At 48.2% G+C, this 12,785-nt stretch overlaps 1 protein-coding gene across 1 annotated transcript in view; it reads right to left on the minus strand.

Annotated features, from left to right (window-relative positions):
• LOC133352476 (chloride channel protein 2-like) overlaps positions 1-5,279 on the minus strand; it is a 113,041-nt gene extending 107,762 nt beyond the window's left edge. The window contains exon 1 of the mRNA XM_061568144.1: positions 5,172-5,279. The gene's annotated coding sequence lies outside the window, so the exon portion shown is untranslated. The remainder of the gene's footprint in view (positions 1-5,171) is intronic.
• Between the last annotated feature and the right edge of the window lie 7,506 nt (positions 5,280-12,785).

Raw genomic sequence — 12,785 nt, forward strand, 5'->3', positions numbered from 1 at the left:
CTTTCGTTTACCAGGTATCACAAAGATGGCGAAGTCCTTAAAGACCGGCAGGTCGGGGGATCACGAGTCACAGCCAAAGTTGCTGGGACATCGCGCGTCGACAGTCCTGCCGCCGTCATCGTCGGCTGGCAGCTCCTGGGGTCCACTGACACTCAAAGTCACGCGTCTTCAGGACACGTTTATATATAAACCGGGGGTGGCGCAAGTGGGGAGGCGGTTGTGAACATTACCGAGCTTCAACTGAACACCGATGGAGAAAGGCAAACCCGGTCCTCCACCCCACTTCCTCCTGGCTCCTGACCCAGCATATTCTGGAGGATCCTCAGAGCAGCGCAACTGCATCGCAGGTAGGCAGGCAGGCTTGTGCCGACAGCTATCTGGCGGGAGAAGGCGCAGCGGATCGAGGTACACGCAGGTGGGAAGAGGTGGTGTGCGGTAGCTGTGCGCATGGGGGTACGAGGCAGCGAGGCGCCACAGCAAAGACACGCCGCTTTGCTTTGAAAAACACTACCGTTGTCAATCAACGTCGGAGTTCGGGTTCAGGAGGGGAAGTAGCAGTGGGAATGCCAAAAGGTGTTCGGGAGAATTGAGACTGATGGAGTGAAGGTAGGGATAGGGTTGTTGATATTTCATAGCAGCAATGTTGCTGATGTAGATGCAGAGCAAGAACTCCAATTTCACATTCAGGTGGTCAAGCCAGATAACCGCGTTAGGAGTAGCGGAGTGTGTCGCTGTGATGTCTCCTTCATATTTATGGATCGGGCTTTGCGTCGTGACACGTTGTATGGTCTGTTCTGGATGACCACAGTCGCACACTACTAATGGAGAGTTTTTTTTATTTTCCATTTGTGCATCAGGTATCTGCATCTACTACCATGGTTTGTGCAGAATGCGGTTTAGGGTGGACCATGATCTTCGTGTAAGATCAGACTGTGGTGGGTCATTCACATTCAGCTCTCAAACCGTCATCGGAGTTGAATTTGCATCCTTTAAAGTTAAACACATGGGTCCAAAAGGGCTCATGTTACTTCAAGCTATGACGAGGGACGTCATTGTGGTCCTGATGAATGAGAAGGATCTCCCAGAGGATTGCAGGGTTGTGGCGGATGGGTGGGGAAGAGATTTATGACAGCACGGGTCGAATTGAGGGTTCCAATGATACACCACATTGCAGTGTTTAGTTGGATAGCAACAAGTTGAGTGTGACTACTTCTGGTCCATACTGGTGTACAGAGCAATCGTTGATGTCCATAGCACTGGTGCCTATACTCCCCAGCTTGTGCTTGCCAGTTTCTGGACCAGATTGACCCTTGTTTTGTTCTTGGTGGCTATCATATTTCGGTGATCATGTAAGGTTAGCATATGGTCCAGCTTCACTCTGAGATAGGTTGGAGTGGGGTCGTGTCGCACGGTGTTGCCGCAGAAATCCACTTTCGGAGCGTACTTGGCGCTCTTATTATCAATATGAAATGCAGTGAATTGTTGTTTAATGGGGATTTGCCTTGAGCGCTTCATTTCCAGAAATCGTCCCCCATGGTATTTAGGTCTTGGTTCAGAGTAGATTCGACGTCGTTGAAAGTGGCTGCTTGCAAGGTCATCCGCCTACACGAATTTGTGGGACCCAGTTGGTGCCATGTTACTTGTGTAGACATTGAAGATGGCAGACCTCACGCGGGAAACATGTATATGTACGTGATTTAATAAAAACAACCTCTAGTGGTTTAAACGGAGTTCACTCAATTGCTGATGGCAAACGCTGCAGTCAGTCTATTGAGGGCAGCACGAGAGTCGGCGAGTTCGGGGCCTCTGATTTATCTCGCTGTACCTTAGCTCTTGGTGCACAGTCACTGCTTTTTATGACTGATGACACTACAAATAGTCGGCGATTTGCTGCTCCTCAAAGAGGCATTGGTGGCCATCTCCAAATTACAGCCATCAGCTGTAAATTGGAGTAGGACTCATGTTAACGACTGGAGATATACTGAGTTGGGTCAACCCCCCGACGAGGATTTGAACTCGCAGCCTTCCGATTGCCAGCTGGCCAGATACAAGTGTTAAAAAAAGTATTATTAAGAATAGTGATGTCTGTTATTTATCCAGGAAAGCATCGGGACGATCGGTCTGTTCCTTTCATGAGTGCTGTGGCAAAACGAGCCATCCCTTCCGAGTATAAACCAGACCAGTAAACACATTCAGCATCATCAAAGGTCCAATCCGACGGCATCTGTGTGCGATTATAAGGGAACCGTTATCGTGGTGTACATCAAAGACGTGGGTCTTAAAAGTGGGCTCAAGAGTTGTTGCTGGGAGGCAGTGGTGGCATTGCACGAGGACAATCTGAGCTCTTGAACGTTTCGCCGCTCGGAATTCCTTCGCCACAGCAAGCGGACACGAACAAACAAGTGCCTTCTCGATTTGAAGCTTTCGTGACTGCAAGGATTTATACTCTTAGTTCTTTCGGTAAAGTCACGTAGGTAAAAAAAAATGAAATTAAAATTAATAAAATTTATAAAAAATAATAAACATCATTATTTTATTTTTTATTAATTTTAATTTCATTTTTTTACCTACGTGACTTTACCGAAAGAACTAAGAGTAAGTGCCTTCTCCACAGCACGGTACTCGACGCTGTCAACAGGCGGGCGCACAGCTTGTGCGCAGCAATTGCCGCACTAGCAGCCGCTGCATCACCAGGGCAGGATAATTGAGTCGTAGCACTATCAGTTGAGATTCAGAGCTCTACAGCCAGGGATTCATTTCTTACCTGATATATCCCAGAACGCTCGTAGACTGGAGGAGGTGACGTGTAACTAGCCGTAGTATCCAGAGTCATAGAAGTATACCTGATGCGGTGTGCCAGCCTCATATGAACGCTGCCGTAGCTAAACACCGTGTAGACGGAGGCAATTAACTCGCACGAGTGCCAGTTGTGGTTATATGTATTTGGCAATTGTTTTTGCCTGGGTTCGATCATCACCTGTGCATGGTATCTCATTCATTCCGACTCATTTACGCTGCCTCCTTTGCTCCGTTAGCCTAATTGTATTATTTGTGTGTACGTGGTTTGCAAAAACCAAAACAATACTGCTAGAACAAATGTACATTCATCAATTATTAAATGTCTAACATAAATTGTGTACCATTTACTCAGACAACAATCCATGGAGATGGCGAGTCAAGACTTTTAACCAATTACCCTTACAGGGTGCCGTGGTGCGATAGTGCCCACCCAGTCACTGCCCAAGCACTAACAAAGAGTACCGGTGAGACACGTTTCTCTGACGACAGGTCGTGGATAAGAAGTATAAACAGATCTGTATTACAGATCACATCACCCAACAACTTGATCCCTCCACTGGCTCCCAACCCAATCCAATTTAAAAATCACGCTCACCACCTTCAAGATCCCTGATGGACTCGTCCCTCCCTACATCTCCCCTCTCATCTCACTCTACTCCCCTCTGTGAACTCTCCTACTTCTCATATTTAAAAAAAATTATGATTATTTTTATTGCATCGCTCATGCAAATTGCATTTCTGTACCCTTATGTAGCCAACCGGTGATCTGGTACAACTCATTTTTTCTGCAGTTCTCCATACATTACGATGTTTTCAGCCAGGTAGTGAGTGTCTATACATAAATGAAACGCAGCACGCGAAGGAAACCCACGCATGCGAGTGGGCAACACTTTATCTCATACAGAAGCGACGGACATCCGCACTTTGCTGTACTGCATTCTGCTGGCGATCCAGAGTATTGCATCTCGATGCCCACGGGAATGGACTCTCGCAATATTGAGTAATGTGTCCGATACACCAATCCTTGCTGACTTCACAGTGCTGGATGACAGGCTACGTGCAAAGCCACGTCCCCTCCACACACTCTCTTACCTCCCCCCTCTCACCTCACTGAACTTCCATGTCCTCCTCGCCTCAGTTCTAGTCCTGGCTCAAAACCTTTCTTTTCCGTCTGCCGATGGAAAAGAAAGGTTATTTATCGGTGTATTTACCTATAAATAAACATCCCCACTGTTTCTATCGAGCTTCTTGAGATGCGATCGCATTTAGACTTGTCGGTATATAATGTCACAGTATTCCATTGTAAATCACAAGGACATCACCCCGCCTCTTCATTTAGAACATACCACGAAAGTGTCGGAGATTTAACGATGACAAGGGTGGGTCAGGCTATAGGTAAGAGTGGGCCTGTCAACTTTGTAACAGCTTCAGGATCTTGAAGTTGAGAGGCGTAGATACATCAATGGTAGTGGCCGTCATGACCTATTGACCTTGACCGAACCGATGTGCCCATTGCCGCTTCGGCGACCGAAGTTCCCGTCGTGTATGAGCTGCTACGTCGGTCGATTAGCAATGCAAATGTTCTGCAGCATTACGTCATAGCTTTATGTAACCGCTGTAAAGTATCTGTGTGATGGGCACGCGGCCCGCCGTTCTCCAGGGACACACTGTCAACACCTCACTGCATTTCTGCTGTATGTTAAATATACAGTACTAAGCTGTGTATAAACTAAGGTTATTCTACGTAAAGCTTTGGTAAAACCGCCGACAATAGCCCCTCGACCTGCGCACAGATTAATGAATGCACTCCAAGCCACACATCACCGTGCGACCTCGTCTGGTGGACGAGTGGCGTTCTCATTCCCGTGAACCTCAACATTATATGGCACGACATCGCTCACCCACCATTATGTATTTTGAGGGCTCGGTGCAATCCGATTCCAATCTACTTGGCTCCCAGTTATTTCTGACTGTAAGTCACACACTTATACAGCTTTCAGTCAACGTATTCCTCGTTGAAATGCGTCCCAGAACCGGACAGCGGAACGCCGTTCCGGGAATTATTTCAGCACTTAGCCATATCCATCTCACCTTATGTTGTCCTGATACTGCGCGAATGGTGCTTAGAGTTGCCAACTGTCCTCAAGCACAGCACTTAAATCATTATAGTCATGGGTAGACATACCTTGTACACTTGTGGTAGCGCCTTACACCAATAATCACTCCTTCAAGCTGGCCGAGTGGCGATCCAGAAAATATCCAGAGCAGCCCAAAGAACCACTTTGGGCAGCCCAAAGAACCACTTTGGGCTGGTCTTAACAAAGCAGCGACTGCTGCTCATGTGACAGGTGACAGGCAAGCTGTTCCCTTACCAGGAGTCCCCGCAATCAAGAGACCTTGAGTGATGGTGCTTGGCTCGGGTGCGCTGCGTTATTGACAGCGTGGAGACTCGCGAACGGAAAAGACGACTCCCCCTGCCAAGTTCCAGTGGCGCTGCTGCTGCTGCTGCCCGCCACCACCGCGGTGTCTCAGCCGTGGAATCTCAGACCGCGACCGCCGCGCGTATCAGTGTCATGGGCCCGCCGCCGCCGTGGCTCGCCGTGGCGACGAGGTCCGGCGCAACAGCAGCAGCGCTTCTTCCGCCTTGATCTGGGAGCAAGTGGATGGATCACTTTACCCGCGCTAATATTAGCGGCTTGTTCTGCTGTTGCAATCAGGTACGACCGCCCATGACTCAAATGATCGAAAAACGAATTCAAATACATTTAAATGTTTATGCAATTTTAAAATAAAAACTGTGTCAGAGGTAATGCTATTTTCGGACAGCCTGAGTGGAAGGCTGCTGCTTCAACCCAACAGGATTTGGTTTCCTGGAGGTGGTGGCTTGCCAGATAGCGGCTCTGCAGGACTGCGAGGAGGTCAAGGGGCATTTTTAGCAGGCCAGATATTGATTGGCTATGAAAACCACTTCGGAAAAGTTAAGTCAAACTTATTTAACGAGGTAAGAACTGAATACAGCACTCAACCACAACACTGCAAACGACGCACTCACCACCATACTGCAGGTGACAATAACACCTTTCCACTCAACCACGATACTGGAGTCACAAGACAAGCAGTCACCTACTCGCTCACCCACTCACTCACCACCACACTGCGGGTGACAACACTTCTCTCCTTGCTTCTCTCGGCCTTCTCCACTTTGTAATTCCTTCTCATCGTCGATTTTCGCAAGCTCTTCTCGTAATGGTAACCTTGTACAATTCTAGAAACACGTTAACTCTGATCACACATTTTATTGTGCGGTTTTTTTGGGCCTGTGTTCAGCAACCTTGACATACATAAACAAAGATCTTTTTAAAAATACATTACAAATGAAACGTCTTATAGTGGCAAACATTTGATAAACCACCTAATTTCGACTAGTTGAGCTCCATTTCCTCTCGACGTAGACCTGGGGCTGAAACAATATGCAAGTGCAGGGAATGTAAATAATACACAGGAGTTTAAAATAAATAAAGTACACGCACAATTTTTATAAAAGATTTTGGAGTAGAAAAAAACGTGCCTTTGCCATGTCCCCTTTGAGCCTGCCACTAAAATAAGACGTGAAATAATGAGGCCACACGCTGGGACGCTGGCTCTTGGGGAGAGACGATGGCGTGGTGGCGCCTGGCATCCAACATGGTCGGCCAGGCCCTGGAAAGCTTCCCGCACACCACCAATTATATTATCAAAACAAGACGGAGTCCCTGCACTTAAATAATTGCTGCGCGAACGTATGCGTGCACACATACACGCTTGGCTTTCTTCGGTTGACGGTTATAGATATATATATTTTGAATCACTACAAACCATGACATAAATATTGTCTCTCGAATCGTTTAGACCAAAGCATTTTACCAAAAACATTTGGCAGGTGTCCTTCCCAGGTGGTGTGGACATCGGGTTCTTACCAAACTGCTCCATACTGAGAGCTAGATGGTGCACCAGGTATTGGGAACAGGTGGGAGATCTCGTTTATGACAACACGAAGGTTTCACCTTTGAAGAGTACCCCTGTGTATATGCATAGTGCCCCCGATACATTCATTACCTTGGGCAGTACTCAGTTACACTCGTGCTCCTGAACCAGCGGAGAAAATTGAGATTCCAGTGTTTATATGACAGGTACACCTGTTACCAAATTAAAAAGGATGAGTGGGAAAATGCTGCCCCCGACTGTTTGGAACAGAGATCACTTTGAAGAGATTCAGAGGTAGGTCTGAGATATCTGCTTCCATGGACCATTCTTGAACACAAAAGAGCTCACTGCTCTGTGAGGGTTCCGAATAGATGATTCATCTCATGACGTGATGCGGACGGCAATTGGGGGAAAAGACCCAAATAAAATATGCTAGCATTCATGTCAAAATCACATTTCAAAGCTGCATATCCTCATGGGATGTCCATACCACCATGGCACAGTCCCATGCTGCATCGCAGACCCAGTTTATGTTTTCCCTGACAGACTCTCAATTAATTTGTATTACCCCTGGCGATTATCCCATCATGTGCTGCTCGAACTACCACAACCCAGCATACATTCCTTTCTTTGTAGGGGGGGAAGTGGCAGTGGCAAGAGAAGCGAAGGAGACTGTGAGCCGGTTTGTAGGTTGTGGTGACATCGGGAGTGATGGGCTTCGTTTTTCGCTTTGCCGAGCCTTTCCAGCTAGGAGACGCGTGGCGGCACTTGCAGCATGACACTGGAGATCGGTCAGTCAGCTGGCCGTGCGCACGGATGGCATGGCCGCGCCACATAGGGCCCATTCGAGAGAGTGCACTGCTCATTGCTTTGCTTCACACATGCGCCTTGCATAATGGTCTTTTCAGAAATCACTCTGCTCCGATTGTTCCAAGGGGAAGGAAATTGGCAAGAAGTTACGTGGAAAAAGAAGCCCTCTTAATCGAATAGTGGACGGCAAGCACGACTGCAAGCTCCGCTCCGGCGGCGCAGACCGGCGCGCTGCAGCAGCAACAATCGCACGCTGTGTCTGGAAACGCAGTGCGCGCGCGAAACGAGAACTCCTCGCACGGCGCACGACCGGCTTCTGTAGAGAGTCGGTGCGGCCACGTTCACGTGTTTTTTTGCGCACAATGCAGCTCCACAAGCGGGGCCTCTTAATAGCACGCCTGGGGGAAACACACACAGGCCTAATTGCTACAAAAGCATTTATACGACCCCATTCAGAACACTTTTAAAAACAACAACATGTACTTAAAATGTCATAAAATATATAATGTGCAAGAATGCCAGTCAACCAATAATATAAGAACCCCACAAGTGGCACAAGAGTTGGAGGCATTTATTTAAAAATCAAAGGTTGTGTCGGAAGGAAAATACTGAACATGTGCCACGATGGGCATGTGTGAGTACAAGCCAGTGGGACAGGGAACATCGATTATGGTGCTGGAGTGTAAATAATACACTGAGGTGCCATTGCATAAACAGCTAAAGAAGACATGACAAAAAGATGTGTAGAAATGTACCGACACTGTCCCAAAGCGATGTGAGTTTAACACTTCCTTAATAAGAATATCAAAACACTTCTAGGTTACAAATAAATATTCGTTGAAAATGCCAATGGCAGTCGGGGCATCCACGAGACGGAGCTCTATTAGAGACCCACCAAGGAGTATTTGCCCTCCACTTCCGAACTCACGAAATCATTGACCGCATCACTCCCTACCAGAGCAATGGCATCACTCACAAGCAACTGATATCGGGGAACTTGTACTGTATTTCCACCTCTTTAAAGACATCTTGCCAGCGTGGAGGAATAAACCAAATACCCTCTGCACTCTGCCTCTGGTGTGTGCGCCAGGAGCGTGCAGTCATCAGCATAGTGCAGCTCGAGAAGACAGGCTTGGATGTTATTCGTGGCTGCTCAAAGTTGCCATCCCGCCTGAATTCCACTGTAACACCACTGTCCTCAATCTCATTGTGTGCAGTAGCGTGGTGACACAAAGCAGGAAGATGTTTAAGTTTACCGGAGCCAGGATGCATCCCTGGCATACGCCGGTGCGCACCCTGAAGGGCTCGGACTCCTGGCCTCGCAATGTAGGCTAAACATCCCTCCTTAATGCTCGCCATCGCTGCCAAAATGTGTCTGATGTGGGATTGTTGATTGTAGCACTGTGAGCTTTGTGCATATCTTTGAGTAAGGTACTTATTGGTGCAGAGTTTTCATCGAACCAATCCTGGTGTCTTCTGTCCTTGTGGCCGATGGAGTCGGCTGTTGCCTCATAGAGCCTTTAGCTGATAGAGGATAATTTTCCATCAATAAGATCCTCTGCGCTTAGGAGAGGCTCAACGTCTTCCAATTTCTCAGCCAGAGAGCATCAAAGGTCGTTCCGTACCACCGTATTTCCGAGCCGGGCACAGTCAAGTAGTTTTTTCCTGACTTCTAGAGGCGGATAGGAGGGCGTACTCTCACCTGTAATTTGGTCGTGATAAGTCTCTGTTCTGTCCAGCACTCAGCACCTCTCATTGCACGGGTGAGTAAGATGTCTTAGATATTGGAACGTCACACAATGATGTAATCTATTAAGTGCCCATGTTTGGAACGTGGGTGCATCCAGGATGTCTTACATTTGTCTTGTAGTTGAAAGAGGGTGTTCGTGATGGTCAAGTCATGTTCAGCGCAAAGGGTCAATAACTTCACGCCATTTGCGTTAGCTTGCCCAACGCCATGCCTACCAATAACTCCACTCCACAATTGGTTGTCCTTTCCCACTCTAGCATTGAAGTCACCCAGCAAAACTATCTTATCATTGCTGGGGATGCGACGGAGGGCCTCATCTAGTGCTTTATAGAAGCAATCCTCAACCTCGCTCTCTGATGGTAAAGTCGGTGCATAGGCACTGATAAGTGTGGCATAGCGCTTCTTTGCCAGCGAGATGCGTATCGTAATGAGTCTCTCACTTATGCCAGTCAGTGTCTCTGTGGGATTGGGTTGGAGGCTGTTTTTAATTGCAAATCGCACACCATGTAGATGTTGTCCTCCTTGGGGGTATTCCTTCCAGAAGAAGGTATAACCCTGGTCTTCCTCCTTCAGAGAGCCTTCGTCCAGGAGTCTGGTTTCACTAAGTACAGCAATGCCAATGTTATATTGCTTAAGTTCTGCTGCAACTTGGGCAGTTCTTCGATGGGGTCCCAGTCAGCGTCCTATAGGGTTCTTACATTCCACGTTGCCAGTTAGAGGGAGATTATTTTCTCATGGTTTCTTGCACGGCAGACTGGAACAACCCGATAGGTGCGGTTACCTATCCAGGTAAGTTTGAGTTGGCAATGTTTAGGCCACCTTTCCTAGGCCCCTCCCCATTTGAGGTGGGCAGTGCGGATCTCACAGGGGTCTGCCGAGAGCAGCTGCCACTCAGTCCCAGCTGCTAGCAACCAAATACCCTGTGCCGCTGGCATGCAGGGGTCTGACGAGGAGCTCCCGGTATGTTCGTACCTGCTCCCATCGCCACACCACCCAACGCCGCTAGACTTTTGTACATTTTTTCCAGATGCTGGATTTACAGAGGCAGAAGTGGAAACCTGTGCAAAGAGTAAACGTAGAGTGCCTTTGGGGGTGCGCAAGTCCCAACAGCACTTCTTCATTGCGAGATGGTGGAATCCAGTGGCAAAGGGAAATCCCAAGACGACTGGCACCCTTCCACAGTTGTAGGAGGCTGCCGGAGCTCCAGTCTATCGGAGGACCGATGTTTCGCGCGCCACCAGCACGTTGCTTTAATCTCAGGGTGTACTCCCCTAGCCTTTGTCTTCCCAGACTTACCCACAAGGCAGCGGTAACACGGATATAGACACAAAGACAGACAGAGAGTGAAGTCAGCAATAGAAGAGAGATGAGGAGGAGGGGATAGACCCTTGCTGAGCGAGTGACCGGAGTGCCTTATTTACTCTGAAAATGCCCCTTTCTCGTTTGTAACCTTCCTGATGTTCTGATATAACAGCAAACACGTCATCAACTGAACTGACATATGAATGTGGTGTCCACCCTTGGCTGATGATCAACAGTCGACCTGGACACCATTCAGTGATCCCAATTGGACATGTCTCGACTTTAAGCTCAATCTTGTATAATGGACTGAGCATAGTGAACACTCCACTGTGTTTAAAGTATAACACCTATACTATACAGTGAACCTATGCAAACAGATAACTAATCTTCTGCATGAAATAACGTTTAGAATCCTATAAAGCATGTGTATGAAATGTATGGTGTTTAGTTCTGCGCTATTTTTCTCTTCACCAAATATATAGTTTTCAATCTCCAGGATACAGGTGTCGTGACATTGATGAGTCACTGTATCGCGTGCCGCTGGGAGACTGGTAGGCAATAGTAGTGGTGGCAGCCCGTTCTAACAGCTGCACCGGTGGGCAAGGCACGGAGCCGCCTGGGGGATCCAGAGGGGAGCCTGGCCGCGCTGGGCAGGATGTAAGGCGACCTCCGACTCACGGTCGGGGCACAGCGAGCTGGAGTGGAACTCCTCGTGCTGTCGTCGTTGTGATCTTCGCCCTCTGCAAGCTGTGGGTCTGGCAGCGTGTTGGCTGTCCCGACCCGGTGTGTGGTTATGCCCTAAGGCTGTGAATGCCGGAATAAAAGAGAGAGTGCCTCCTAGTGTGTGAATTCGCACACTACACAGGTAAAAGTCTAAAATATATCTGCCAAGAGGTGACGATGATGAAGCTCCCATTGCTGGTGTTGCTCAGGCAATGAATGGGCGCTGTTGTGTGTGTGGCTCTCAGCCTGGGAAACCGAGCACAGCGCTGCTGAGATGGAAGGAGATACTTGGGCTCTCAGCCAGGAATTAGACTCCAGGCAAGTCAATCCGTCACTGAACTCTACAAATGAACCCTCCACTCGAATAAGCCATTGTTACGCAATGCTGTGTGGGAAGACCGTTTGCATCTTTTGCTCGCGCGTTAAGATGTGTGTGCTGATAACGTATCCTACTACACATACGCTTCGTACGAACTGGCTATGCACAAGCATTAGGTTTCCATCTTCTTGATTTTCATATTTCCAGTTTTAACTGCAAGTTGCATCAGCAGAGAGTGGCCTGCTAAACAAATGCTGCTCTGCTACCTAATGTTACAGGTGCAATAAAGGTCGTTGAGGCGACTTCTGGAATCCGGTCTTTTATTCAACTTGCATTACAGCTTTCCTGTCAGCAGCGTGAGAGGGATAGATAGAGAGACGCACTGCCACGTGGCAACCCAGAGCCCTGCTCATGTGTGGCCCCTTCCTCCGTTCCCGTTCTGACCACGTGTCGTTCATCTCCACCCCTATTTAATACCCGGGTCACGTGGTACGTTTCCACCAATCCTGGTTAGCCTCTATGGAATCTTCCAGGCTCCCTCGTAGGCTCCCGGGACCACGCCCCTGACTCATCTCCCCATTGGCTGTGGCCAAAGCCAGCAGAACCAATCCTTACAGCTGTCACCTTTCCATTACGTCAGGGCCACGCCCCTAGGCTTCCCCCCATTGGCTATGGACCAGGACCGGCAGAGCCAATCATCGTGACGAGTTGTAATCCGTCAACGACCCGGATATAACCTCACATTACACAGGCAAGATCTTCGACCAACACTGTGGCTGTTTCATTGCAGCAAATTTATCCAGAAGACCCATTGGGTGACTGATCGACATGCTATATATATTTTTTATATGGAGAAGCAGACTGCTGTCTGATTATTTATTATCCATTACCTACGTGTTGTTCTTACATTGTATACAAGCGAGCATGTCATGTTGTTCTACCAGTAGATCACACACACATCATTGTCTGTGTAGTCACCTCTAACTCCAAATGTGTCTCGATACTTTGCAAGACTCTTCGACCATCATGCAGATCACGGTGCCATGCAGAACCACCACACACTGAACTTGGTTTTACTGGCAGCTGCAGGATTGTATTGCTGTTAAGGTGAGGGGCGCT

The sequence above is a fragment of the Lethenteron reissneri genome, chromosome 40 (genome assembly GCF_015708825.2).
Source record: "Lethenteron reissneri isolate LAM-NWPU_2019-01 chromosome 40, ASM1570882v1, whole genome shotgun sequence".
Lineage (NCBI taxonomy): Eukaryota > Metazoa > Chordata > Hyperoartia > Petromyzontiformes > Petromyzontidae > Lethenteron > Lethenteron reissneri.